We start from the raw sequence: 27,726 nt of genomic DNA, 5'->3' as shown, positions 1-27,726 counted from the left end.
GTAACAGGCAAATTTGGCCTTGGAGTACAGAATGAAGCAGGGCAAAGGCTAATAGAGTTTTGCCAAGAGAACGCACTGGTCATAGCAGACACCCTCTTCCAACAACACAAGAGAAGACTCTACACATGGACATCACCAGATGGTCAACACCGAAATCAGATTGATTGTATTCTTTGCAGCCAAAGTTGGAGAAGCTCTATACAGTCAGCAAAAACCAGACTGGGAGCAGACTGTGGCTCAGATCATGAACTCCTTATTGCCAAATTCAAACTTAAATTCAAGAAAGTAGAGAAAACTACTACACCATTCACATATGACTTAAATCAAATCCCTTATGATTATACAGTGGAAGGGACAAACAGATTTAAAGGACAAGATCTTATAGACAGAGTGCCTGATGAACTATGGACAGAGGTTCGTGACATTGTACAGGAGACAGGGATCAAGACCATCCCCATGGAAAAGAAATGCAAAAAAGCAAAATGGCTGTCTGAGGAGGCCTTACAAATAGTTGTGAAAAGAAGAAAAGTGAAAAGCAAAGGAGAAAAGGAAAGATAGTCCCATCTGAATGCAGAGTTCCAAAGAAGAGCAAGGAGAGATAAGAAATCTTTCCTCAGCAGTCAGTGCAAACAAATAGAGGAAAACAACAGAATGGGAAAGACTAGAGATCTCTTCAAGAAAATTAGAGATACCAAAGGAACATTTCCTTCAAAGATGGGCTCGATAAAGGACAGAAATGGTATGGACCTAAAAGAAGCAGAAGATATTAAGAAGAGGTGGCAAGAATACACAGAAGAACTGTACAAAAAAGATCTTCACGACCCAGATATTCACGATGGTGTGATCACTCACCTAGAGCCAGACATCCTGGAATGTGAAGTCAAGTGGGCCTTAGAAAGCATTACTGCGAACAAAGCTAGTGGAGGTGATGGAATTCCAGTTGAGCTATTTAAAATTTCAAAGATGATGCTGTGAAAGCGCTGCACTCAATATGCCAGCAAGTCTGGAAAACTCAGCAGTGGCCACAGGACTGGAAAAAGGAAAAGGAAAAGTTCAGTTTTCATTCCAATCCCAAAGAAAGGCAATGCCAAAGAATGCTCAATCAACCGCACAATTGCACTCATCTCACATGCTAGTAAAGTAATGCTCAAAATTCTCCAAGCCAGGCTTCAGCAATATGTGAACCGTGAACTTCCAGATGTTCAAGCTGGTTTTAGAATAGGCAGAGGAACCCAAGATCAAATTGTCAACATCCGCTGGATCATCGAAAAAGCAAGATAATTCCAGAAAAACATCTATTTCTGCTTTATTGACTATGCCAAAGCCTTTGATTGTGTGGATCACAATAAACTATGGAAAATTCTGAAAAAGACGGGAATACCAGACCATCTGACTTGTCTCTTGAGAAACCTGTATGCAGGTCAGGAAGCAATAGTTAGAACTGGGCATGGAACAACAGACTGGTTCCAAATAGGAAAAGGAGTACATCGAGGCTGTATATTGTCACCCTGCTTATTTTACTTATATGCAGAGTACATCATGAGAAACCCTGGGCTGGATGAAACACAAGCTGGAATCAAGATTGCCAGGAGAAATATCAATAACCTCAGATATGCAGATGACACCACCCTTGTGGCAGAAATTGCAGAAGAACTAAGGAGCCTCTTGATGAAAGTGAAAGAGAAGAGTGAAAAAGTTGGCTTAAAGCTCAACGTTCAGAAAACTAAGATCTTGGCATCTGGTCCCACCACTTCATGGTTAATAGATGGGGAAACAGTGGAAACAATGTCAGTCTTTATTTTAGGGGGCTCCAAAATCACTGCTGATTGTGATTGCAGCCATGAAATTAAAAGATGCTTACTCCTTGGAAGGAAGGTTATGGCCAACTTAGATAGCATATTGAAAAGCAGAGACATTACTTTGTCAAAAAAAAAACCCGTCTAGTCAAGGCTATGGTTTTTCCAGTCGTCAGGTATGGCTGAGAGAGTTGGACAGTGAAGAAAGCTGAGTTCCGAAGAATTGATGCTTTTGAACTACGGTATTGGAAAAGACTCTTGAGAGTCCCTTGGACTGCAACGAGATCCAACCAATCTATCCTAAAGGAGATCAGTCCTGGGTGTTCATTGGAAGGACTGATGTTGAAGCTGAAACTCCAATACTTTGGCCACCTCATGCGAAGAGTTGATTCATTGGAAAAGAGCCTAATGCTGCAAAGGATTGGGGGCAGCAGGAGAAGGGGACGACAGAGGATGAGATGGTTGGATGGCATCACTGACTCGATGGACATGGGTTTGGATAAACTCTGGGAGTTGGTGATGGACAGGGAGGCCTGGTGTGCTGAGATTCATGGGGTCGCAAAGAGTTGGACACGATGGAGCGACTGAACTGAACTGATTGCTGTATAAAAACGTAGTCAATGAACTGAACTCAGAGCTACAGAACATACACCATCATGGTATCAATTTAATAAACTACTAATAGGGGTACGCTTTTGTGTCTGATTTTATAAGCGAGTTTTTTACAATTTATGTTTAGTGTGTTTTTTTTTATTTATTTATTTTAATTGGAGGCTAATTACTTTACAATATTGTGGGGGTTTTTGCCATACACTGACATGAGTCAGCCACAGGTGTACATGTGTCCCCCATCCTGAACCCCCCTCCCACCTCCCTCCCCACTCTATCCCTCAGGGTCATCCCAGTGCACCAGCCCTGAGCACCATGTCTCATGCATCAAACTTGGACTGGTGATCTATTTCACATATGGTAATATACATGTTTCAATGCTATTGTCTCAAATCATCTCACCCTCGCCTTCTCCCACAGAGTCCAACAGTCTGTTCTTTATATCTGTGTCTCTTTTGCTGTCTTGCATATAGGGTCATCGTTACCATCTTTCTCAATTCCATATATATGCGTTAATATACTGTATTGGTGTTTTTCTTTCTGACTTACTTCACTCTGTATAATAGGCTCCAGTTTCATCCACCTCCTTAGAACTGATTCAGATGTGTCTATGTTTAGTTTTTGAATATATAAAACTTGCTTCAACTCTCAAGAGGAAGAATAAGTAAGAAATTCTTAGGAAAGTCTTACTCTCATTCTTACTATTCTCAGTGTGCTGCTAACCCTGAATATATTCTTGGAATGATTCCATATTGATTCACAGTCATCTTTTTCATCCTTTTTTATGCTGTTGTTCAATCACTCAATCGTGTCCAACTTTGTGACCCCATAGACTGCAGCAATGCCAGACTCCCCTGTCCTTCATTTTCTCTCAGAGTTTGCTCATATTCATGTCCACTGAGTCAGTGATGCTATCCAAGCATCTCACCCTCTATCCTCCGATTCTCCTCCTGTCCTCAATTGGTCCCAGTATCAGGGTCTTTTCCAGTGAGTCGGCTCTTTGCATCAGGTGGCCAGAGTTTTGTAGCTTCAGCTTCTGCATCAGTCCTTCCAATGAATATTCAGGACTGATTTCCTTTAGGATGGACTGGTTGGATCTCCTTGTTGTCCATGGGACTCTCAAGAGTCTTCTCCAGCACTGCAGTTTCGAAGCATCAATTCTTCAATACTCAGCCTTCTTTATGGTCCAAGTCTCAGATCTGTACATAATTACTGTAAAAACCATAGCTTTGACTATACAGACCTTTGCTGCTGAAGTGATGTCTCTGCTTTTTAACATGCTGTCTAGGTTGGTCATAGCTTTTCTTCCAAGGAGCACGTGTCTTTCAGTTTCATGGCTGCAGTCACCATCCACAATGATTCTGGAGCCCAAGAAAATAAAATCTGTCACTGTTTCCACTTTTTACCCTTCTGTTTGCCATAGAAGTGATGGGACCAGATGCTATGATCTTAGTTTTTGACTGTTTTAAGCCATCTTTTTCACTCTCCTCTTTCACCTTCATCAAGAGGCTCACTAGTTCCTGTTCACTTGCCATTAGAGTGGTATCATCTGCATTTCTGAGATTGTTGATATTTCTCCCAGCAATCTTGATTACAGCTTGTGATTCATCCAGCCTGGCATTTCGTATGATGTACTCTCCATATTAGTTTAATAATCAAGGTGACAATATACAGTTCAATGTGTTCCTCTCCCAGTTTTTAACCAGACCATTGTTCCATGTCTGGTTTGAACTTTTTCTTCTTGAGCTGCATATAGGCTTCTCAGGAGATAGACACAGTGGTCTGGTACTCCCATCTCTCTAAGAATTTTCCACAGTTTGTTGTGATCCACACAGTCAATGGCTTTAGTGTAGTCCATGAAGCATGGTTAAATCCTTTTTCATAGTTGCACTTGTACTCTACGCTGCTGTGACTGGGAGTTTGGGTTGTTTCCAACATTTACTGTTACACATAATATAATGAAAAACTCTGCATATTTTATTTTTATTTGTTCATCCATGTACCTCTACAAATAAAAATTGTGTTTATTCTTAAAAGTGAGATTGTTGTGTGAAAGGTTAAATATGTATCTCTTTTTAGACACTGCTAACACCCTTCAGCATCTCCAGATACTTTCTTTTTCTACAGATTTCTAAATTGCCTGTCATACTTTTGAAATATTTGTCTATCTGATGTGTGAGAAATAACACCTCCCTGAAGTCATAATTTTGGGTTTTTTTTTTCCATTAAAAGCATAATTCATTGCTTACATTTCCCAAAAGAATGGAGCATGCCACGCCAAGCCTCACCATGCCTCAGGGAAAGTAGCAAGTTTTGGTCTGGATGTTGTCAATATTCCATTGGGAAATTACAGCCTGCTCAAGGGGCACAGTTCCTGGACACCCTGACAGGTTGTCTATACTCTGACTGCATTTTCTTTCAGCAAAGGCAGGACTCTGGACACAGAAATACTTTCCTTGAGTCTTGGACTGGCAGTTTTCAAGCTACAGGACTGCGTGAGCATTGGAACCTGAAACGTGAAGCAGCGGTTGTGACATGGAGTGTGAAAACCGGTGTATTCTAGAGGACGGGCTGTGAGCCTCCCTGTGCCCCATCTCTCCAGAGTTCTCCCCAAACTTCTTTCTTCTTTTCATCTCAGCCTCTTCCTCCTCCAGGCGTTCCTGACCTAAGCAGAGAAGTCACATTTCCTTATCGGTTTCTGCTACTACTACTAAGTCACTTCAGTCGTGTCCGACTCTGTGCAACCCCATAGATGGCATCCTACCAGGCTCCTCCGTCCATGGGATTTTCCAGGCAAGAGTATTGGGGTGGAGTGCCATTGCCTTCTCCAGATCGGTTGAACCATCAGTAATCAGAGGTTGTCTGTCCAAAGCTATGTTTGGTACTGGGATAAACGTGAAGCTCCTAACCTTCGAGGCTGCAGGTTTAGGGACAGACAAGGTACTGCAGATACAGGGAGGGGGTGCACTGGTTGGCATATCCTCCCCAGCTCCCTCAACCCCAGGACAGTCCAACCTTGGGACTCAAGCCTATTCAACCTGCAGGAATGTGACAGCAGCCAGGGTCAACAAAGCCTAAGTGGATGGAGCAGGCATTTTTCTCTGTTTTTTAATTTAATTTTTACTTTAATCTGGAGGATAGTTAATTAAAAAATGTTGTATTTGTTTTAGGTGTACAGCAACTTGATTCACTATACATAGATGTCTATATATTTTTTAAGGACTCTTTTACATATGGGTCATTACAGTGTATTGAGTTCCTGTGCCATACAGTAGGCCTTTGTTGATCATCTATTTTCTCTATCAGTTCAGTTCAGTTCAGTCACTCAGTCGTGTCCGACTCTTTGCCACCCCATGAATTGCAGCATGCTAGGCCTCCCTGTACATCACCAACTCCCGGAGTCCACCCAAACCCATGTCCATCGAGTCAATGATGCCATCCAACCATCTCATCCTCTGTTGTCCCCTTCTCCTCTTGCCCCCAATCCTTCCCAGCATCAGGATCTTTTCCAATGAGTCAACCCTTCACATGAGGTGGCCAAAGTATTGGAGTTTCAGCTTCAACTTCAGACCTTCCAATGAACACCCAGGATTGATCTCTTTTAGGATGGATTGATTGGATCTCCTTGCCGTCCAAGGGACTCTCAAGAGTCTTCTTCAACACCACAGTTCAAAAGCATCAATTCTTCGGCACTCAGCTTTCTTCACTCTCCAACTCTCATATCCATACATGACCACTGGAAAAACCATAGCCTTGACTAGACGGACTTTTGTTGGCAAAGTAATGTCTCTGCTTTTCAATATGCTATCTAGTTTGGCCATAACCTTCCTTCCAAGGAGTAAGCGTCTTTTAATTTCATGGCTGCAGTCACCATCAGCAGTGATTCTGGAGCCCCCAAAATTAAAAGTCTGACACTGTTTCCACTGTTTCCCCATCTATTTCCCATGGAGTGATGGGACCAGATGCCATGATCTTAGTTTTCTGAATGTTGAGCTTTAAGCCAACTTTTTCACTCTCCTCCTTCACCTTCATCAAGAGGCTCTTTAGTTCTTCTTCACTCTCTGCCATAATATAAGGCTGTATATGCTAATTCCAACCTCCTAATTTATCCTCTCCATGACCTTTCCTGTTTGGTAACCATAAGTTTGTTTTCTATGTCTATGAGTCTATTTCTGTTTTGTAAACTGGTTCATTTGTATCAATTTTTAGATTCCACCCATAAGTGATATTTTTGCTGACCAAAATCTTGGCCTTCTCTGCCCACCAAAGCCAAATGAAAAATATGGAGACAGACCTTGGAGGAAAAAGAAAGGTGGCTTTAATTCTCAGCTGGCAGAGAGGGGAATGCAGTAGGCTCATGCCTCAAGAAATGTGCCCCACTCCATGAGGAGTCAAGAGGCTTATATAAGGCAAGGGTTTGCAGTCAGGAGTCAGTGGTGAGGAACAAAGGTGATAGGGGTTTTTTTTAATTTATCTATTTTTTTATTGAATGATAATTGCTTTACAGAATTTTGTTTTTTTTCTGTCAAACCTCAACATGAATCAGCCATAGGTATACATATATCCCCTCCCTTTTGAACCTCCCTCCCATCTCCCTCCCATCCCACCCCTCTAGGTTGATACAGAGCCCCTGTTTGAGTTTCGTGAGTCATAGCAAATTCCTGTTGGCTATCTATTTTACATATGGTAATATAAGTTTCCATATTACTCTTCCTATACATCTCACCCTCCCCTCCCCTCTCCCCATGTCCATAAGTCTATTCTCTATCTGTTTCTCCATTGCTGCCCTGTAAATAAATTCTTCAGTACCATTTTCCTAGATTCCATATATGTGTGTTAGAATACGATATTTATCTTTCTCTTTCCAACTTACTTCACTCTGTATGCTAGGTTCTAGGTTCATCCACCTCATTAGAACTGATCCAAAAATGTTCCCTTTTATGGCTGAGTAATATCCCATTGTGTATATATACCAGACTTCTTTATCCATTCATCTGTTGATGGACATCTAAGTTGCTTCCATGTTCTAGCCATTGTAAATAGTACTGCAATGAACAATGAGATACATATGTCTTTTTCAGTTTTGGTTTCCTCAGGGTATATGCCTAAGAGTGGGATTGCTGGGTCAAATGGTAGTTTTTTTCACAGAACTAGAACAAAAAATTTCATAGTTCATATAGAAACACAAGAGACCCCAAATAATCAAAGTAGTCTTAAGAAAGAAGAATGGAGCTGGAGGAATCAACCTTCCTGACTTTTTAGATTATACTACAAAGCTACAGTCATCAGGACAGTATGGTTCTGGTACAAAGACAGAAATATAGACCAATGGAACAAGACAGGAAGCCCAGAAACAAACCCATGCACCTACAGGTATCTTATTTTGACAAAGGAGGCAAGAATATACAATGGGGCAAAGACAGCCTCTTCAATAAATGGTGCTGGGAAAACTGGACAGCTACATGTAAAAGAATGAAATTAGAACACTTCCTAACACCATACACAAAGGTAAAATAAAAATGGGTTAAAGACCTAATCTAAGACCAGAAACTATAAAACTTAGAGGAAAACATAAGCAGAACACTTGATGATATAAATGAAATCAAGATCCTCTGTAACATTCATCCAAGAGAAGAGAAATAAAAACAAAAGTAAACAAGTGGGACCTGATTAAACTTAAAAGCTTTTGCACAGCAAAGAAAACTATAAGCAAGGTGAAAAGACAACCCTCAGAATGGGAGAAAATAATACCAAATGAAACAATTGACTAAGGATTAATTTCCAAAATACACAAGCATCTCATACAACTCAATACCAGAAAAACAAACAACCCAATCAAAAAGTGGGAAAAAGACCTAAACAGACATTTCTTCAAAGAAGACATACAGATGACTAACAAACACATGAAAAGATGCTCAACATCACTCATTATTAGAGAAATGCATATCAAAACTATAATGAGATATGACCTCACACCGGTCGGAATGGCCATCATCAAAAAGTCTACGAACAATAAATGCTGGAGAGGGTGTGGAGAAAAGGGAATGCTTTTGCACTGTTGGTGGGAATGTAAATTGATACAGCCACTATGGAGATACCTTAAAAAACTAGGAAGGTGATAGGATCTTGATTTCTTCCTCTTGCATTATTTCAAAGGCAGTCATAAACTGGCATGAGTAACCCAGTAATTGAGTCTGGTAGTTAGGTGGCTCTGCAGCCTTCTTTCTGATATGTAACTATAAGGGGAAGGGTGTTGTAAGGGTAAACACCAGGTAGAGGATATATTCAGCATAGAGTCCAAGAAAAATAGGTGTGAAGTGTAGCTCCTGCAGAGTTAGGGGGCAGAAAAGCAAACTTAGTTACTGAAAGGTTAGTTAGGAGCATTAAAGTAAAAGAAAGAAAGAAAGAAAGAAAACTAGGAATGTTCAGATCTGCTCACTGTTCTCTGTATTCTTTGTTCTCAGGAAAGGAAAACAGAAAAACTCATTCCTCCTTTTTTCTTTTCACTGCAACAATATCTTATGATATTTGCCTTTATATGTTTGACTTACTTCACTTAGTATGGTGACCTCCAGGTCCATCTGTGTTGCTGTAGGTGGCATGAGTTCATTCATTTTCTGGCTGAGTAATACTCCATTGTAAACATGTACCGCATCTTCTTTATCCTTTCATCCATCGATGGACACATAGTCTGATTCCAAATTCAGGCTACTGTGAACAATGCTACAGTGAATGTCAGGGAGCATGTATCTTTTCCAATTATGTTTTTCCCCAGGAGATGCCCAGGAGTGGAATTGCCGAATCATCTAGTAACTCTAAAAAGATTTTTAAGGAACCTCCATTCTGATCTCCATGGTGGCTCTTACTAATTTATGTTCCCGCGAGCAGCATAGGAGGGGTCTCTTTTCTCCACATCCTCTCCAGCATTTATTGTTTGTGGATTTTTTAATCATGGCCTCTCTGTCTACAGCGAGGTGATACCTCACTATAGTTTGGATTTGCATTTTGCTAGTAATAAGTGATGTTGAACATATTTTCACGTGTTTTATTTTTACACAGTGTGAGTAAAATTTGCCTCCTGAAATTGGGGTCTTGAAAGTCTGTCCTGTTTAGAAGTCATTTTTGATTACCTACCCCAAGATATTTTGTGAAGGCTTGTCTCTTTTGCATAACCGACTCAATGGACATGAGTTTGAAGAAACTCTGGGAGATGGTGAAGGACAGGGAAGCCTGGTGTGCTGCAGGCCCATGGGGTCGCAGAGAGTCAGACAGGATAGAGCGACTGAACAACAACTCTTTTGCTAGTCCAAAGGCCTTTGAAGTGCCCCTAAGCACAGGTTTAAAGTTTCTGCTGTGAGAAATGACTGCACGAGAGCAGGATTTCTTCATACCCCATGCTAGTTATGCAAAAACACAGCAGTTTTGGGAAAACTCCTGTTCCTGGTTGTAAATTAGGGGAATGTACCTGACCAAACACCCAATGACTGGGTGTAAAGACTTCCTCTCCTTACCCCTCATCCCCCAAACAAACCCCAGTTTTTGCAACACCACCAATTAAGTGGACTGTCATCATTCGAAGATGGAGTGAATCTAAGGAAGCAGAATTGAGTGGGGATCCCTGGCACAAGAGACGTGCAGCTGGGGTAACTTCTCACATCTCTTCCAGGCTACAGGGTCCATCATCCTTTGGGTGCACAAGGCTTGGTTTGTCCGCAGGAGTGCCCTCCTGGGCTTGGAGAATGTGGACCCATGCAGAGAGAACAGGCACTCTAGGTCCAAGGGGGTGCATTTCTTGGCACATCCTCCATAACACCTTGTGTCCCATGACAGCCTAGCCTTGGGACCCCACCCTGCTCACCCTCCAGAGATGTAACACCAGCCAGGTTGACAGAGTCAGAGGAAATATATTAATAATATGCATTTTGTTTTTCTTTTTTAATTTGTATTTTAAAATTGAGACTATTTCATTTACACTGTTGTGTTTGTTTTAGGTGTACAGAAATTTCACTCACATAAAGTTAGACATCTATATATTCTTTTTCAGATTTTTTCCACATAGATTATTACAGGGTGCTGCATACAGTAGGTACTTATTGATTATCTCTTTTCCATGTAGAAGAGTGTATATATTAATTCCAACTTCCTAATTTATCCCTCTTTCCCATCATCCCTGTTTGAAAACCACAGGTTTTGTTTTGTTTTGTTTTGTTTCTTTTTTTTCCTAAGTCTGTGACTCTTTTTCTGTTGTGCAAATTTGCTAATTTGTCAGTTTTTAGATTCCATCTATAAATGATGTCATATGATAGTTGTCTTTCGCTGTCTGACATGCTTCACTTAGTGCAATCATCTCTGGTCCGTTCCATATTGCTGCAAACGGAATGATTTCTTCACTTTATCACTGAGAAATATTCCACTGTATACACTCACCATGTTTTCTTCGTCCACTTATCTATCAATCTACATTTTCACTGCTGCCCAGCCTTGGCTGTTGTTAATAGTGCTGCAGTGAACGTTGGGGTGCCTGCGTCTTTTCAAATTATGCTTTTCCCAGCTATAGACCCAGGAGTGGGACTGCAGAATCATGGGGCAGCTTCTATTCTTAGACTTTTAAGTAACTCCATGTTTATCTTCACAGAGACTCTTTTTTAATTTCCATTCCCACCAAAGGATAGGAAGGGTTCCTCTTCTTCTCCCCTTCTCCAATATTTCTAGATTGTAGACTTTGTGATTGGGGCCATTCTGACTGGTGTGAGGTGATACCTCATTGTTAGCTTGGATTTTAATTTCCATTCCCACCAAAGGATAGGAAGGGTTCCTCTTCTTCTCCCCTTCTCCAATATTTCTAGATTGTAGACTTTGTGATTGGGGCCATTCTGACTGGTGTGAGGTGATACCTCATTGTTAGCTTGGATTTTAATTTCCCCAATAATTAGCAATAAAAATAATATTAAGCAATATAATAATATAACATAAAGCAAAATAATATTAGCAATAAAAGTAATAGAAAAAGAAATAATTTTTCGTGTGCCTTGTTTTTATACAATGTGACTAAATTTTACCTCTTGAAATTGGGTTCTTAAAATATTATTGACTGAGGGATTTTTGCACGCCAGTGACAAGCAATTTGTTATGTAAGTAAATATTGAAATGTCTCTGGTCAATAACGTTTGGGTAACAAAAGCTATATTAATATGTCTCTGGTCAATAAGCTGTTAAAAGTATGCCCCTTTTAAAAGTCGTTTTTCATTACCTACCCCAAGACATTTCTTGAGGGCAGGTGTCCTTTCCTGCCCCACAGGTGCAAATATGAAGAACCCATCAGCACTGGTTTTCATGTTGTTTTTACAGGAAATGACCACAAGGCGGGAACATTTTTCTATGCCCCATTCTGATTTCTCGCGGAACATCAGGCTTGGGGAACGTCCTATTCCTGGGTTATAAATTGGAGTGGAATGGCCTGACTAAATACCCAAGGCTTGTGTCATTTCCTCCCCACGCCCCTTAGCCCCCAGACATATCCCAACCCCTGGAGAGCCGCCTGTAAAGGCTGCGGTCATGTGGAGATGGGGCGACCTAAGGAAGAAACATGGAGATGGGAATCGCAGCACAAAGAGCCATAGGACTGAGGGCCAGAGGGACCACCATCCTTTGGGTGCCCAAGGCTCGGTTTATCTTTAGGAGGACCCCCCTGGGCTTGGAGAGTGTGCACCCGTGCAGAGGGAACAGGCACTGCAAGTCCTGTTGGGGGTTGGGGAGGGGGGAGTTGACACATCGTCCACAAAACCCTGTGTATCACCCCAGTCCAATTTTGGGACCCAAGTCTGCTCAGGCTCCAGGGATGTGACACCCACCTGGGTCATGAGGCCTGAGGGCATAGAGTGTGTGTGTGTGTGTGTGTGTGTGTGTGTTGGTTACTCAGTCATGTCCAACTCTTTGCAACCCCACGGACTGAAGCCTACCAGGTTCCTCTGTCCATGGAATTCTACAGGCCAGAATACTAGAGTGGGTTGCTATTCCCTTCTCCAGGGGATCTTCCCAACCCAGGGATTGAACCTGGGTTTCCCACATTGCAGGTGGATTCTTTACTGTCTGAGCCACCAGGCAAGCCCCGAGGGCATAGAGTAGGTATGTATTTTTTCCTTTTTGAATTTAATTTGTATTTTAAACTGGACAATAGTTGATTTACAATCCTGTGTTTTCTTTAGTTGTACAATAATTTGATTGACTTACATACAGACATCTATATATTCTTCTTAGAACTTTTTTCCCATATAGGTTATTACATAATATTGAGTACAGTTCCCTTTTCTGTTCAGTAGGTCCCTATTGATTAACTCTTTTCCATATAGAACAGTGTATGTATTAATTCCAGCCTCCTAATTAATCCCTGTCCACCACCTTTCAAGTCAGACATGCCTGAGAGACTGAGCACAGCACACAGCTCACCACCTTTCCAATTTGTAACCATAAATTTGTGTATATCTGTGACTCTATTTCTGTTTTATTTATTTCTTTGTTGTTCAGTCACTAAGTCATATCCAACTCTGTGACCCCATGGACTGCAGTATGCCAGGCTATTATTTTTTAATATTTATTTATTTATGGCTTCTCCAGATCTTAGTTGCAGCATATGCATCTAGTTCCTTGATCAGGGATCAAATCCAGGTCCTCTGCATTGGGAATGTGGAGTCTTAGCTCCTGGACCACCAAGGAAGTTCCTATTTCTATTTGATCAATAAGTTCAATTTTACCATTTTTACATTCCACATTACTGCAGAAAACGAAGAGGAACTAAAGAACCTCTTGATTAAAGTGAAAGAGGAAAGTGAAAAAGCTGGTTTAAAACTCAACATTCAAAAAACGAAGGTCTTTGCATTTGGTCCCATCACTTCATGACAAAGAGATGGGGAAACAATGGAAACAGTGACAGACTTTATTTTGTTGGCCACCAAAATCACTGAAGATGATGACTGCACCCATGAAATTAAAAGATGCTTGCTCCTTGAAAGAAAATCTATGACAACCCTAGACACCATATTAAAAAGCAGAGAGATTACTTTATTGACAAAGGTCTGTAGAGTCAAAGCTAAGGTTTTTCCAATAGTCATGTATGGATGTGAAAGTTGGACCATGAAGAAAGCTGAACACTGAAGAATTGATGCTTTGAACTGTGGTGTTGGAGAAGATTCTTGAGAGTCCCTTGGACAGCAAGGAGATCAAACTAGTCAATCTTAAAGGAAATCAGTCCTGAATATTCATTGAAAGGACTGATGTTGAAGCTGAAGCTCCAATATTTTGACCACAAGATGCAAAGAACTGTCTCATTTGAAAAGACCCTGATGCTGGGAAAGATTGAAGGCAGGAGGAGAAGGGGACAACAAAGGATGAGATGGTTGGATGGCATCACCAACTCAGTAGATATGAGTTTGAGTAAGCTCCAGGAGTTGGTGATGGACAGAGAAGCCTGACACAGGGGTTCACTCATATGCAGTCCATGGGGTCAAAAGAGTCTGACATCACTGAGTGACTGAACTGAACTGAACTGAATCAGTGATATAATACCACGTTTGTTTTTTTCTTATTTCATTTAGTATGATTTTATCTCTACATCCGTTTGTGTTGTTGCAAATGGCTTTATTATCATTTATTTATGACTGAGATTATTCCACTGTGTATATATGTATCACATCTTCTTTATCCATTCATTAACCAGTGGGCATTTTGATTATTTCCAGCTCTGTGTATTCTAAACATTGAGTAGTGAACACTGAGGTGCACGTGTCTTTTTCAGTTACAGTTTTCCCAGGCTATACACAAAGGAGTGAGATTGCCAAATCATCTGGTAGTTTTATTTTTAGACTTTAAAGGAACATCCACACTGAACTCCATAGTGTGTGTGTGCTAAGTCGATTTAGTCGTGTCTAACTCTTTGCGTCTCCATGGACTGTAGCCCATCAGGCTCCTCTGTTCATGAGATTTCCCAGCAAGAATACTGGAGTAGGTTGCCATGCCCTCCTCCAGGGGATCTTCTTGACCCAGAGGTCAAACCTGCAACTCTTAGGTCTCCTGCATTGGCAGGTGGGCTCTTAGTAGCTATTATCATTGACATTGCCTCATTGTACATTTGATTTGTATTTCTTTAATAAGTGAGGTATAATATCTTTCCATGTGCTTTTTTTTATCTACACAATGTGAGTACGATTTACCTCTTGAAATTGACTTCTTGTAAGCTGGCCCTTCTTCTCTGATGTTTGAAAGTGAAAGTGAAAGTGTTAGTTGCTCAGTCACGTCAGACTCTTTGCGATCCCTTGGACTGTAGCCTTTAAATTCTCCAGGCAAGAATACTGGGGTGAATTGCCATTCCCTTCTCCAGGAGATCTTCCTGACACAAGAATCGAACTCAGGTCTCCCACATTGCGGGCAGATTCTTTACCAGCTGAGCCACCAGGGAAGTGTACAAATTTGGATACTGGAGTAGGTAGTCTTTCCCTTCTCCAGGGCAACTTCCCAGCCAAGGATAGAACCCAGGTCTCTCGCATTGCAGGCGGATTCTTTACCAGCTGATGATTTAGCTCCAGGACACTTCTTGAGGGCAGATATCCTTTCCAGCCCCACAGGCTTTGTGAATATTAAAAGCCCATAAGCACTTGTCTTCTAGTTGTTACAGAAAATGGCCACAAGGCAGCAGCGTGTCTTTACGCCCCCACTTTTTATTTTTTGTATTTTGATTTTTATATATATTGGAAGAAGAGTTGATTTCTGATGTTTTGTTTGTTTTAGGTGTACAGGAACTTGATTCAGTTATGTATAGATCTTTTTTGGGTTCTTTTCCCATATAGATTATTACAGTGTGTTCAGTAAAGTTCCATATACATTAGAGTGTATATGTTAAACCCAGCCTCCTGATTTATCCTTCCCCACTAACTTTCCTTAACTTTCCTTTTTGATATTTATAAGTTGCTTTTCTAAGTCTATGAATCTGTTTCTTTTTTGTAAATCAGTTTGTATGAATTTTTTTTTTTTACTTTTTAATTGGAGGATAATTACAATGCTATGTTGGTTCTGCCAGACAATGTCAGTCAGTCATAATTGTATACATATATATATAATATATATATAATTATATAATATATATATATTTATATATATATATATATGGAGAAGGCAATGGCACCCCACTCCAGTACTTGCCTGGAAAATCCCATGGACAGAGGAGCCTGGTAGGCTACAGTCCCTGGGGTCGCTAAGAGTCGGACACGACTGAGTGACTTCACTTTCACTTTTCCCTTTCATGCACTGGGGAAGGAAATGGCAACCCACTCCAGTATTCTTGCCTGGAGAATCCCAGGGACGGCGGAACCTGGTGGGCTGCCGTCTATGGGGTCGCACAGAGTCGGACAGGACTGAAGCGACTTAGCAGCATATATATATATATATATATATATATATATATATATATATAGGCTTCTCTGGTGGCTCACCTGGTGAAGAATTTACCTGTACTGCAGGAGACCCACATTCAAACTCTGGGTCAGAAAGATCCCCTGGAGAAGGGCATGGCTACCCAGTATCCTTGCCTGGAGAATTCCATGGACAGAGACAGCTGGCAGTGTGTGTGGTCACAACAGTGGAACATGACTGAGTGACTAACACATCACTCTTGAGCCTCCTTCCCATCCCACCCGCTAGGTCATCCCAGAGCACCAGGCTGGGCTCCCTGTGTTTTCAGCAGCTTCTCTGCCAGCTACCCATTTTATACACGGTAGAGTATGTGTCAGCACTACTTCCTCCATTCGTCCCAAATTCTCCTTCCCATACTGCGTCCACGAGCCCATTCTCTACATTTCTGTCTCCATTCCTTCCTTGCAAACAGGTTCATTGGTATTATTTTTCTAGATTCCATATATATGTATTAATATGTATTTGTTTTTCTGATTTACTTCACTTGGTGTAACAGGCTCTAGGTTCATCCACCTCACAACTACTGACTCAAATTTGTTCCTTTTTATGGCTGAATAATATTCCACTGTATATATACATTACAATGTATGAATTTATAGATTCCCCTGTGATGAATTTATATACTCCCCTGTAAGTGATATCTTATAATATTTGTCTTTCTCTGTTTGACTTAATTCATTTGGTATGATAATCTCTTGTCTACCCATGGTGTTGCATTAGTTCATTTGTTTAATGGTTGAATAGTATTTCATTGTATATATGCACCACATAGTCTTCATTTACTGAATTCACTTACTAATAGTTTTCTGGTGGTGTCTTTAGGGTTTTCTATACATCGTATCATGTCACCTGCAAATCATGACAGTTTTGCTCAATTTTTCTTTTAATGTGTTTAATGGACATATGTGTATCTTTGTCTTTGAATTTTGTTTTAACATATTTTGCTTATTTGTCTACATAAATTTTCTGTTCTCTTATCTCAATTTTAAGAACTATTTTTATGTTTTTTGTTTTCCCTTTGACTTCTATTATGTTGCTTTCTTGATACATTAGGGAAGAAACCTTTCCTTATTCTTGTTTCCTTTCAGTAGAAAAGGATCAAAAAAGGAAAAAGAAAATGAATGAAATTAATGTCATCATATCCTGTTCAGTGCTAGAGGGGATGGAGAACAATGAACGTTTTAGAAGCTGATATAAATTGATGTTATAAGTGAAGAAAAAGAGGACTGAAAATGCTTTTACCTGAAAATTACGAAAAGGTCATAGATTCAACCCAATATTGTACTGGCCAGTGAGAAGGAAGACAACAGCATGGGCCTGAGGGATGAATAGGAGCAGGGAAGAAAAATGATCAGCAACAAATGAAGAACATTCAGTTTTGTAACCTGCCAATTGCAGACTGCTTGTAAACTACATTATGTACTAACACATAGGAGAAACAGTCTAATGAAATGACACAAAAATTAGTAAGTATTCCATGAATAATCAAAACACAGCAAATTTTGAAAAAAGTTTTATATTATACAGAGTAGAGTTGATTAACAATGTTCGTTTCAGGTGTACAGCAGAGTGATTCAGTTATACATGTATCTATACTTTTTCAAATTCTTTTCCCATTTAGTTTTTTCCCATTTACAGAGGATTGAGCAGAGTTCCCTTGTTGGTTATCTATTTTAAATACAGTAGCATATACATGCCCATCCCAAACTCCTATCTATCGCTCCCCATCCTTTCCCTCTGGTAGACATAAGTTTGTTCTGTAAGTCTGGTTCTGTTCTGTAAATAAGTTCATTGGTACCATTTTTTTAGATTTCACATGTAAGTGATATCATATTTGTCTTTCTCTTTCTGACTTCATTTAGTATGATAATCTTTAGGTACATACATGTTGCTGCAAAAGGCATTATTTCATTTCTTTTTTATAGCTAATATTCCACTGTATATGTGTACCACATCTTTATCTGTTCCTGTCATGGACATTTAGGTTGCTTCCATGTCTTAGCTGTTGTAAACAGCGCTATGAACATCGAGGTACATGTATCTTTTTGAATTAGAGTTTTCATCTTTTCCAGATATATGTCTTGAAGAGGGATTGCTGGATCATATGGTAGTTCTATTTTTAGTTGTCTAAGGAATTTCCATACTGTTCTCCATAGTGGCTGCATCAACTTATATTCCCACCAACAGTGTAGGAGGCTTCCCTTTGCTTCACCCTCTTTCCAACATTTATGTTTGTAGACTTGTTGATGATGGCCATTCTGACTGGTGTGAGGTAATATCTTATTGTAGTTTTTACTTGCATTTCTCTAATAATTATTAATGTTGAACATCTTTTCATGTGCCTGTGGCCATCTGTATATCTTCTTTGGTGAAATGTCTCTTAGGTCTTCTGCCCATTTTTCATTTGGATTGCTTTTTGTTATTGAATTGTATGGGCTGTTTGTATGTTTAGGAGACTAGTTCCTTGTCAGTCACATCATGTACAAATATTTTCTCCCATTCTTCAGGTTGTCTTTTCATTTTGTTTATAGTTCCCTTTGCTGCACAAAAGCTTTTGAGTTTAATTATGTCCCATTTGTCTATTTTTGTTTTTATTTCCATTACTTTAGGAGAGATCAAAAAAGATATTACTGCAATGTAGTCAAATATTTTCCTCTAAGTATTCCCTGAATTATCAAAATGCAGGTACTTTTTTATTTCAAGTTACTCTTCAGTTTTTATTTTAAATGACTTTAAATGAGCTTGTATCATTTAATTTATCACAAAAAGAGACATCAAAAAATAGAGTCAATATGAAGTAGCATAATGGTAATGATGTATTTACATAATTTGTACTAGTCTTATACTCCTATATGCTTAATAAGAATACTATTTTTGAAAAATTACAATATCAAATTGGCCTAGGTGATAAAAATATCTTGATTCTTCCCACACATTGAAGTATGAACTCAAACCCATATAGTATTATAATTCATCTGATAAATTATTAAATATATTTTAAGAAGAAAGTTTGAGTTTTCTTTCAGTAGACGTCCAGAAGATAATATTAAAAATAACTTACTAACAAGATGATTACTTATATTTAAACTTTATAGTGTATACTAAAGAATGATTATGTGTACATATGCAGTATAAATGTGGTGAAAATGAAGTTGTGACTCAGCACTGCTGGTAGTATTATGCTTATTGAGTTAGAAGTTATAAAGTCAACATAACATATAATGGGAATGGAAGAGTCTGATCAGATAGTATGTTGTAAATATATCATAAAAAAGAAAATATCATCAATTATTCAATGTAGTTATAAAAATATTTAAAATCTATCTTACCATAAAGAATCCCTCTGAAACATGATGAATTGAGTATCTTCTTTTTGATAAAATAATTAACAAATTAATGGTAATATGTACTCATCAATTCTTCAACTGAACCTTAGTTGTCTTAATCAGTGCTGATTAAATTAGTTTAATTTTTAATGCAGATTGCAGATATTTAACAGCTGTGGAAATAGACAGTAAATGGTGAGGCAAAAGGGGTGCTTGCATTGTGACCAGAAGTAACCTCAACTATCTCATGTTCAAAGAATTATCTAATAATGTAGAATAGTAGGTGGTAAATGAGCTAATAAAGTAAGTAATAGAATTCGATGTTGGAATCCAAACACAAGTGTTAAAATAACATTTAAGATCGCAGTAATTTATATAAAATGCTTGGCAGGAGAAAAGTAAGGTGTTAGAAATTATAGCAGGAATAACCTCATTATTTGTCTCATTTAACTCAAATTCTGGATTATGGTATTTGGAAAGTGTTAAAATTGTGTCTGGAAAAACATTATCAAACAAGACTTTCAAGGTACAGTATACAAATTACATATAATACACATGGATTATTAAAAATTCATCACTTCTCCATGTTTAGAAGGATACCATACTGAACAAAACTAACGAATGCCAAATATGAACAGATTTTTCATTTAGACATAGGTTTTGTTTGGCCAGTGACTAATATTACACAATCTTCCCTTGTTCTTTCTTCAGTCTCAGAACACATCTGCCTGGTCCTTGACCCTGAAGCATTTCATCGCTGTGCCCGACTGTGGGCAGTCCTCAAGATTCAACCACAGCCTCCCACTTTTTCCTGCCCTAATTCTCTAAAAATGAGTGAACTCAGTATTCACATCTTCAAAGAACAATTCTCAATCTTCCTGCCAGCAGCAAGTTCTTCCTGTAATAGGCTTTCTAGAATGAAGAGCCTCTCCTTTTTAAGCTTAATTGAGTTTGTGATTTTACATCTCGTTTAGGTGATTTAGTAAATGCACCTTTTGCCCACCAAATTTAAATTCCACCAGAGCACAAATATATCTAGTCTTTACCTTTTCATCTGCATCATATAGCACAGTTCCTTGTGTATAGTAGAAACACAATTCTTTTTGGATGAATGAATGGCTAAAATCTTTTTTCTTAGGTCCTTCACTTCTATTACTGATGCCTCGATTTTCCCATTCTTTTTTTTTGAGAACATGGAGTTATCGAGTCTCTATTTTACTTCCCATTTGAAATTGCCACTCAGTATTTTTGTTTTTCAAACACTCAGTATTTTTATTTTTCAAAAATACCTACATATACTAATCATATAGTACCTTTTAGTGCTCAGATAATTTTATTATTCGTGTTACTACTATTAGTATAACTCGAAATATCACATTTACCTCCTTAGCTTATAATACCCCTCAACCTTGGGTTGTTGCAAATGAGTCTCTCTCCCTCTTCCTTTCCATCATTGGCTAGAACCTGCCCAACTCATTTCATATCTCCTTCCCTGTATTAAATGGTACTTCTGTTATTTATCAAACCACATACAAATAACCTGCCTTTAAGTCACATGATTTTGTGTTGGTATGTATGTACCGATCTTAAATACCATATAGTTAGCATTCAGGCTTCTTCCCTAGAGATTATACCCTCTTCTTAATGCCATTTCTTCTTGCCTTTATTTATACTGTCCTATCTGCTCAAAATTATTTGTTCTCCCTGCCATACATCATTTAACCCAACCAAGGCATTAATGAGTTACTACACTAGGTTTAAAAAAAAACAAAACTAAGTTGTAAAAATCCTTTCATAAGATTCTGGAGTTAACTAGTCTGAGATTTAAGTGTATACATTAAATGTAATGAGAAACAATATATATATGCTATTTTAATAAATACTATAGTGTTTATTAAATGCTATTTTAATAAAACATTGATGATGTTTTAATGAAAGATCATAAAACATGAAATATTGTATACATAAGCAAGCATTTACTCTTCAGTCAAATAGCTTATAAATAGTAAAGAAGAGACATTAGTAAATTTCATTCACTGATAGGTATTTGGAACATATTGCAGATGGGAATAGTTCTAGTTCAAGTCTGTTAATCATATGGGGAAGCAACCTAATGTAAATAGGCAGATGAATCGATAAAGAAGATGTGGTGTGTATATACAATGAAATATTACTCAGCCATAAAATAGAAGGAAATAATGCCATTTGCAGCAACATGAACGGACCTAGAGAATATCATACTAAGTGGAGTAAGTCAGAGAAAGGCAAATACAATATGATATCACTTATATGTGGAATCTAAAAAATGATACAAATGAAATTGCAAAGCAGAAACAGACCCACAGACATAGACATTTATGGTTACCAAAGAGGAAAGTAAGGAGGAGAGATAAGTTAAGAGTTTGGGATTAACAGATGCAAACTACTATACATAAAATAAACAAGGTTCAGCTATATAGCACAAGGAACTATATTCAATATCTTATGATAACATTCACTAGAAAAGAATATGTATGTGTGTGTATATATATAACTGAAGCACTTTGCTGTACACCAGAAATATGGTAAATCAACAAATGAATGAATGAATTACTAGCTCTGATTGGGCTCTTTGCTGAATGTCACCAAGTACTCCAGTTTACAGAATGGCAATGAAGGATCTGAAGCTATAATGTTGATCACTTAGCCTTGTTCATTTAAAATATCTTGATGACATCAGAACTCAACTATCTTAAACTGAAATACATGATGGTAAACAACCACTTTAGCAGAGTTACGCATGAATTTCAAAGACTATGCTCAATTCTTCTTAATGGTGATAATAAATCTTTATACTTAGTTTTATAACTTGTAACTACTATATTACACAACTTTCAGTTCAATTCAGTTGTTCAGTCACGTCTGACTCTGCGACCCCATGACTGCAGCACACCAGGATTTCCTACATATTCCCCCCAAAAAAGCAGAAAACTATTAAGAGAACCACTCCTGAGGAATGTTTTCCATCATAAAACATTAAATCCTTAGTTATGAATTAATTTGCTAATCATCTGTGTGGGGAGAGGAAGAAGGTTAAGTTGTCAAGACGCACCACCATTATTTTACCTACACACACACAGTGATTTTTTTCATTAAGTTAGTTTATTTATCTATTTTTTAACTTTATAATATTGTATTTGTTTTGCTATACACTGACATGAATCCACCATGGGTGTACCTGTGTTCTCCTTCCAGAACCCCCCTCCCTCCCCATCTCATCCCTCCTTGTCATCCCAGTGCACCAGCCCCGAGCACCCTGTATCATGCATCGAACCTGGACTGGATTCGTTTCACATATGGGAGAATGGCATTGAAGCATGTAAATTATCACACAGTGATTTTTTATCTTTTTCAGTTTGATGTTCTTCTCTTTTGCTCTTCATTACTTCATATAGGGACATTTGTCACTGAAATAATTTCCTGTTACCTGAAATATATCCTAGAGAATTTCCTTTAGTGTGGGATCTCCTGCAGTGAACTTTCATAATTTTTATCTTAATGATATTTTTCATCCAAGCTTGACATGTTATCACTGGTTATAGAATTCTAACTTGGTCATTTTTCTTTTTAGCAGATGGAAGATACTGTACTGTCTTCTTGCTGTCAGATGTCAGTCATTTGAAGGTAATTATTTTCTTCTGTTTCTATATTTTTCTCTTTGATTTTCTGTGAGTTCAAGCAAATGTGTCTAGGTGTTCATTTGCTGTTGTCCCTTTGACACATTGCTCTTGTGATTTATTTATTCTTGTTGATGTGTTAATATGTGAGTTTGTGTGTGTGTGTGTGCTCAGTTGTGTCTGACTCTTTGAGACCTCATGGACTGTAGACTGCCAGGCTCCTCTGTCCACGGCATTTCCCAGACAAGAATACTGGAGTGGGTTGCCACTTCCTTCTCCAGCAGATCTTCCCGACCCAGGGATTGAACCCTCATCTCCTGCCAATTCTTTACCACTGAGACACCTGGGAAGCCAATATGTGAGTTTACAGTTATTAATGATTCCATTAAACTAGGCTGCCACTACTAGAAAAAGGAAGCCCTATATATTTTCCGTTAATGCTTTGCATAATTTTAAAACCCTGATTTTTTTCAGAAAAGTTTAAATCCAGCAGTTTTATGTTTTTAGCATAAAAGCTACAATTATCCTAGTTTATTTGCTTACAGAATAATCAAGATTCCAAGGATTTCTGAAAAATTGATTATCTTCAAATCATAACTTGAAATATGAAGAAAGACACTACATTTCAAAATACGGAAGTATTTCCATGCAATGTAATGAGTTAACTATACTTTGTAAGAATTCATTTTGTACATGTTTGTGGTATTTAAAAACTTAAATGTTAAAATAGTTGATTAGTTTGCATGATGGTTTTGAATTTCTCCTCCTACTCTCAACATTTCTCTGTATGTTTTTCTAGACATGAACATGTGAAATATTATTAGCATTATATAAATTTCTGAGTCAAAGAAGTCTGGAGGGATAGCCTTCTTAGGAGGAAAAGAGAAAAACTTCCCAGATTATAAAAATCATGTATTTCAGTTATGAATTCACCTTTCGTTTTAATTTTTCCATTCATCTACGTTGCTTAAGGTCATGAATTAGCATTTTACTGAGTGAACAAAATTTTACGTTGCATTTGCCAAAAGTGCTTAATATATATTTTAGGTAGACAGTGACCAGATGACTTAAAATTATCTTGATGCCTAGTTGAAAATGGGCTTCCCAGGTGGCTCAGTGGGAAAGAACGCACCTGCCAAGCAGGAGATGTGGGTTCAATCCCCAGGTTGGGGAGATTCCCCTGGAGAAGGAAATGGCAACGCATTCCAGTATTCTTGCTTGGAAAATCCCATGGACAGAGGAGCCTGGCAGGCTACAGTCCTTGGGGTTGTAAAGAGTCTAACACAACTGAGTTACTAAACAACAACTAGTTGAATAACTAGTTGAACCTATTATCTTTGAATATAGGTTATCTTTGAAAATCATAGTATATCCTGAATTAAATATATTCTCAGTCACCATTAAGACCACCGAGGCATCTACACATGGAATTTAAGAGAGCTTCATAAGTAACCATTCACTTGTCGCCTAAAAGAATTACTACTTTGTACCTGGTAAGGATTGAAAAGATCTTTATATCATCTATGTATCTTATATAGTCCTGTTAGGATTATATCTGACAAAGCATCAAAAGAGAATCATTTTGTAGAATGCAAAATCGTACGAAAATTCAACTGTTATAACCTCTTATCGCACTCCTATCCCTGAATGACATTATTTCAAAACTTTCAGAGAATCAAGAATAATTTGTTCCTAAGAAAAACTGAATATTCCAATCTTATTCCTAATGAGACCCATACTGTCAGCCAAGGGACCTTTCTCTTATTTAAATGTTCTACTTTCCTTCTTTCCACCTTCATTTCTCCACTCACGTTTTTCTTTTATTTCCAGGTTCTACATACAAACAGACAAGAATTTGTCTTTTTTAGAGAAGCATACGGAGACGGCAATGGCACCCCACTCCAGTACTCTTGCCTGGAAAATCCCATGGACAGAGGAGCCTGGTAGGTTGCAGTCCATGAGGTCGCTAGGAGTCGGACACGACTGAGCAACTTCACTTTCATTTTTCACATTCATGCATTGGAGAAGGAAATGGCAACCCACTCCAGTATTCTTGCCTGGAGAATCCCAGGGACAGCGGAGCCTGATGGGCTTCCATCTATGGGGTCTCACAGAGTCGGGCAGGACTGAAGCGACTTAGCAGCAGCAGCAGTAGAGAAGCATAACCATGTTTTTCTATTTCTAAGTGAAATTAAATTCAGTGTGAGCACTTTACCTGCTTAGCAGGGATTTGTGGACATCTGGTCTATCTTGGGGCCCCTGCTCACTTCTACTGGACAGAACAGGAGGCCAGGGGTCTGTGGTCCCTGAAAGTTGGAAGAGGCCTCAGCACAGGAGATTTACTGTTTCTCCCACCAGAAACTCCAGGCCTGTCCTCTGTTCTCATCTAACTCTGACATCTTTTAGGACATGGATCCGCCCTTCACGTCAGCTTCTGCATGACAGGACAACCATAACTGTTCTTGCTGCTGTTAAGCATGCTGAGCTACTCACCAGCTGGCTGCCAAGTTCCTTTCAATGGGCCCTGGAAATTCAAAGACACGATTCCCCTGGCAACAAGAGAAACCTCAACCCTAGAAAACCTGGATTTGTTTAGAATATTTTTAATAATAATAGATGAGAGATGAGGAACAGGAACATTAGAAAATATTCTTTTCAGTCTTTGTTTTACATGTTCAAGGAGATAGAAATGAGTGTCTCCACAGATGATCGTGCAACATATACAAGTCATGTTTCAGAAAGTACAGGTGAGTGTTTCTTATTCTTCCCCAGGAGTAACTTTCTGCAAGATTGGTCTAAAGCACACAGTTGGTTTTCTGTAGTCTAAGAACCAGTAGTTTCAGAGGAAAAAAAAGTATAATTTTTTACATACTTTTTAAATATAAGATTAAGTATATTTCCCTCATTAACTGCATATCTGATTTATAAATCAATAGTAACTGTTAGTCTATGCCATAGTTATAGTTAAGAACGACTTTCTAATTTAAAAAAAAATTAAGACACCAATAACAATGTACAGTGTGAATCAGTAATTGCTGGAGGAACTCAAGAGAGTTATTCTTGTTACAGAAGCACAGGAAAAAGAAGTGTGTACATTTGATAAATGGGTTTTATTGGACCAACAGTCTCTAGTGGATTGACTATTAAGATGTTTTATCCAATAGTGGAATAACAGTTTGTGCAATTTTCTAACAAAACACAGTGGACTTTCTGGTAAGTCATTTGATATTTTTTTCTTGAGAAAGTGCAAAACAGTGTCTTCTAGGATTACAGTTTTTAAATTTATCTTTATGAAAGTGAATCCCAAACTACATAGACATCGTTCTGAATTGCACTGACTCAGCAGAAACAGCTAAAGTAACATTATTACTAAGAGTGCTGCAAAGGAAAGCACATTACCTGTGTTCAGAAAGAAAGTTAATTTACAACTCTATTTTTCAAAAGATGCTCTTGCAAACTATCAATATAATTAGGAGAGAGTACATCTCATGAATTGATCATAAACCAGATAAACTCCTGTGAGTCCAAGGTCTTGGCCACTCTGTACCTCCCCAAGTAGTTAGGTTCAAAAGCAATTTCCCAGAGAAAAATGGAAAAATAATTGAAGTTACATTCCTAACACCCAAAGGAATGAGGGCTCATTAAAGAAATTAAATTCAGATATGGAAAAATTAAAGTATAACAATTTAAAAATACAATATAAATAAATATTTAATTTCCAAAACCCTACTGTGAACAAGATAGTACTACCTCCATTTTATATTTGAACAAATGGAGATTAAACATTGTATTTGTTTTCTAGTTACTCATAGCAAATGAGCACATATTCAGTGACTTAAACAAACACACACTTCTCACAGTCTCTCAGTCTCTGCAGGTAGAGATCCTGGCATACCATCTCACTGGTGACTCTGTGTCAGAGTCTTCCTGGGATGCAATCTAGGTACTTTGGGCTTCCCTGGTAACTCAGATGGTGAAGAATCTATCTACAATGTGAGAGACCCAGATTCGATCCCTTGGTCAGGAAGATCCCATGGAGAAGGCAATGACAGCCCACTCCAGTATTCTAGCCTAGAGAATCCCATGGACAGAGAAGCCTGGTGGGCCACAGTCCCTGGGTTCACACAGAGCTGGACATGATTGATCACCTAACACTTTCAACCCAGGTACAGTTAGGGATGCACTCACTTTAGAGACTGAAATGGAGAAAGATCTGCTTCCATGATCATCCAGGTTGGTAGAGAATTCATTTTCTTACAGCTGGAGGTTGAAAAGTTTTGTTTCTCAATGGACACAACTCTGAGATCCTAGAGGCCACCTGCAGCTCTTGCCATGCAGCCAACAAAATAATGTAAGTTGTGATTTTAATATGTCTGTTATGAAGATCTATTCAAGTGATGATTGGCCTTTCAATTTTCCTTTCTTTAAAATGCTTTATGTTCTGCTGATTTTTCTTGTTTTTCTCAGTTTTACTGAGATGTAACTGATGTATAATGGAATATTTTTTCAGGTATACAACATAATGATCTGATGCATGGGTATGAAATCATTGCTACAATAAGTTTAGTTAACATCTATCACCTCATAGGCTTACAATTTTTTGTTTGATGAGAATTTTTAGGAGTAACTTTCAAATACACAAAACAATATTGTTAACTAGGGTCATCAAACTATTCCACTGAAACTTATAACACAAAAGTTTGTACCTTTTGACCATTTTTATTCATTTCCAACACTCCTCACACCTGACAACCATCAATTTGTTCTGTTTCTATAAAGTCAGTGATTGTAGATTCCACAGGTAAGCACAATAATACATTATATGTCTTTCTTAGCCTGACTTATTCATCTAGCATAATGTCCTCAAGGCCTATCCCT

The 27,726-nt window shown here is 38.4% G+C and overlaps 1 long non-coding RNA gene across 1 annotated transcript in view; it reads left to right on the top strand.

Moving 5' to 3' along the window:
• The window catches only part of LOC145508065 (uncharacterized), a 157,496-nt gene extending 130,252 nt beyond the window's left edge, over window positions 1–27,244 (top strand). The window contains exons 5-11 of the long non-coding RNA XR_014055336.1: window positions 16,958–17,332; window positions 22,803–22,855; window positions 24,196–24,341; window positions 24,679–24,791; window positions 25,255–25,595; window positions 25,918–26,061; window positions 27,109–27,244. This is a non-coding gene — a long non-coding RNA (uncharacterized LOC145508065). The remainder of the gene's footprint in view (window positions 1–16,957; window positions 17,333–22,802; window positions 22,856–24,195; window positions 24,342–24,678; window positions 24,792–25,254; window positions 25,596–25,917; window positions 26,062–27,108) is intronic.
• The last annotated feature ends 482 nt before the right edge of the window (window positions 27,245–27,726 follow it).

Source organism: Giraffa tippelskirchi, chromosome 1, assembly GCF_054371585.1.
Source record: "Giraffa tippelskirchi isolate mGirTip1 chromosome 1, T2T-mGirTip1v1.2.pri, whole genome shotgun sequence".
NCBI classification, from domain to species: domain Eukaryota; kingdom Metazoa; phylum Chordata; class Mammalia; order Artiodactyla; family Giraffidae; genus Giraffa; species Giraffa tippelskirchi.
Note: the sequence above shows the minus strand (reverse complement) of the source record. Positions and strands in the feature narration are given on the sequence as shown.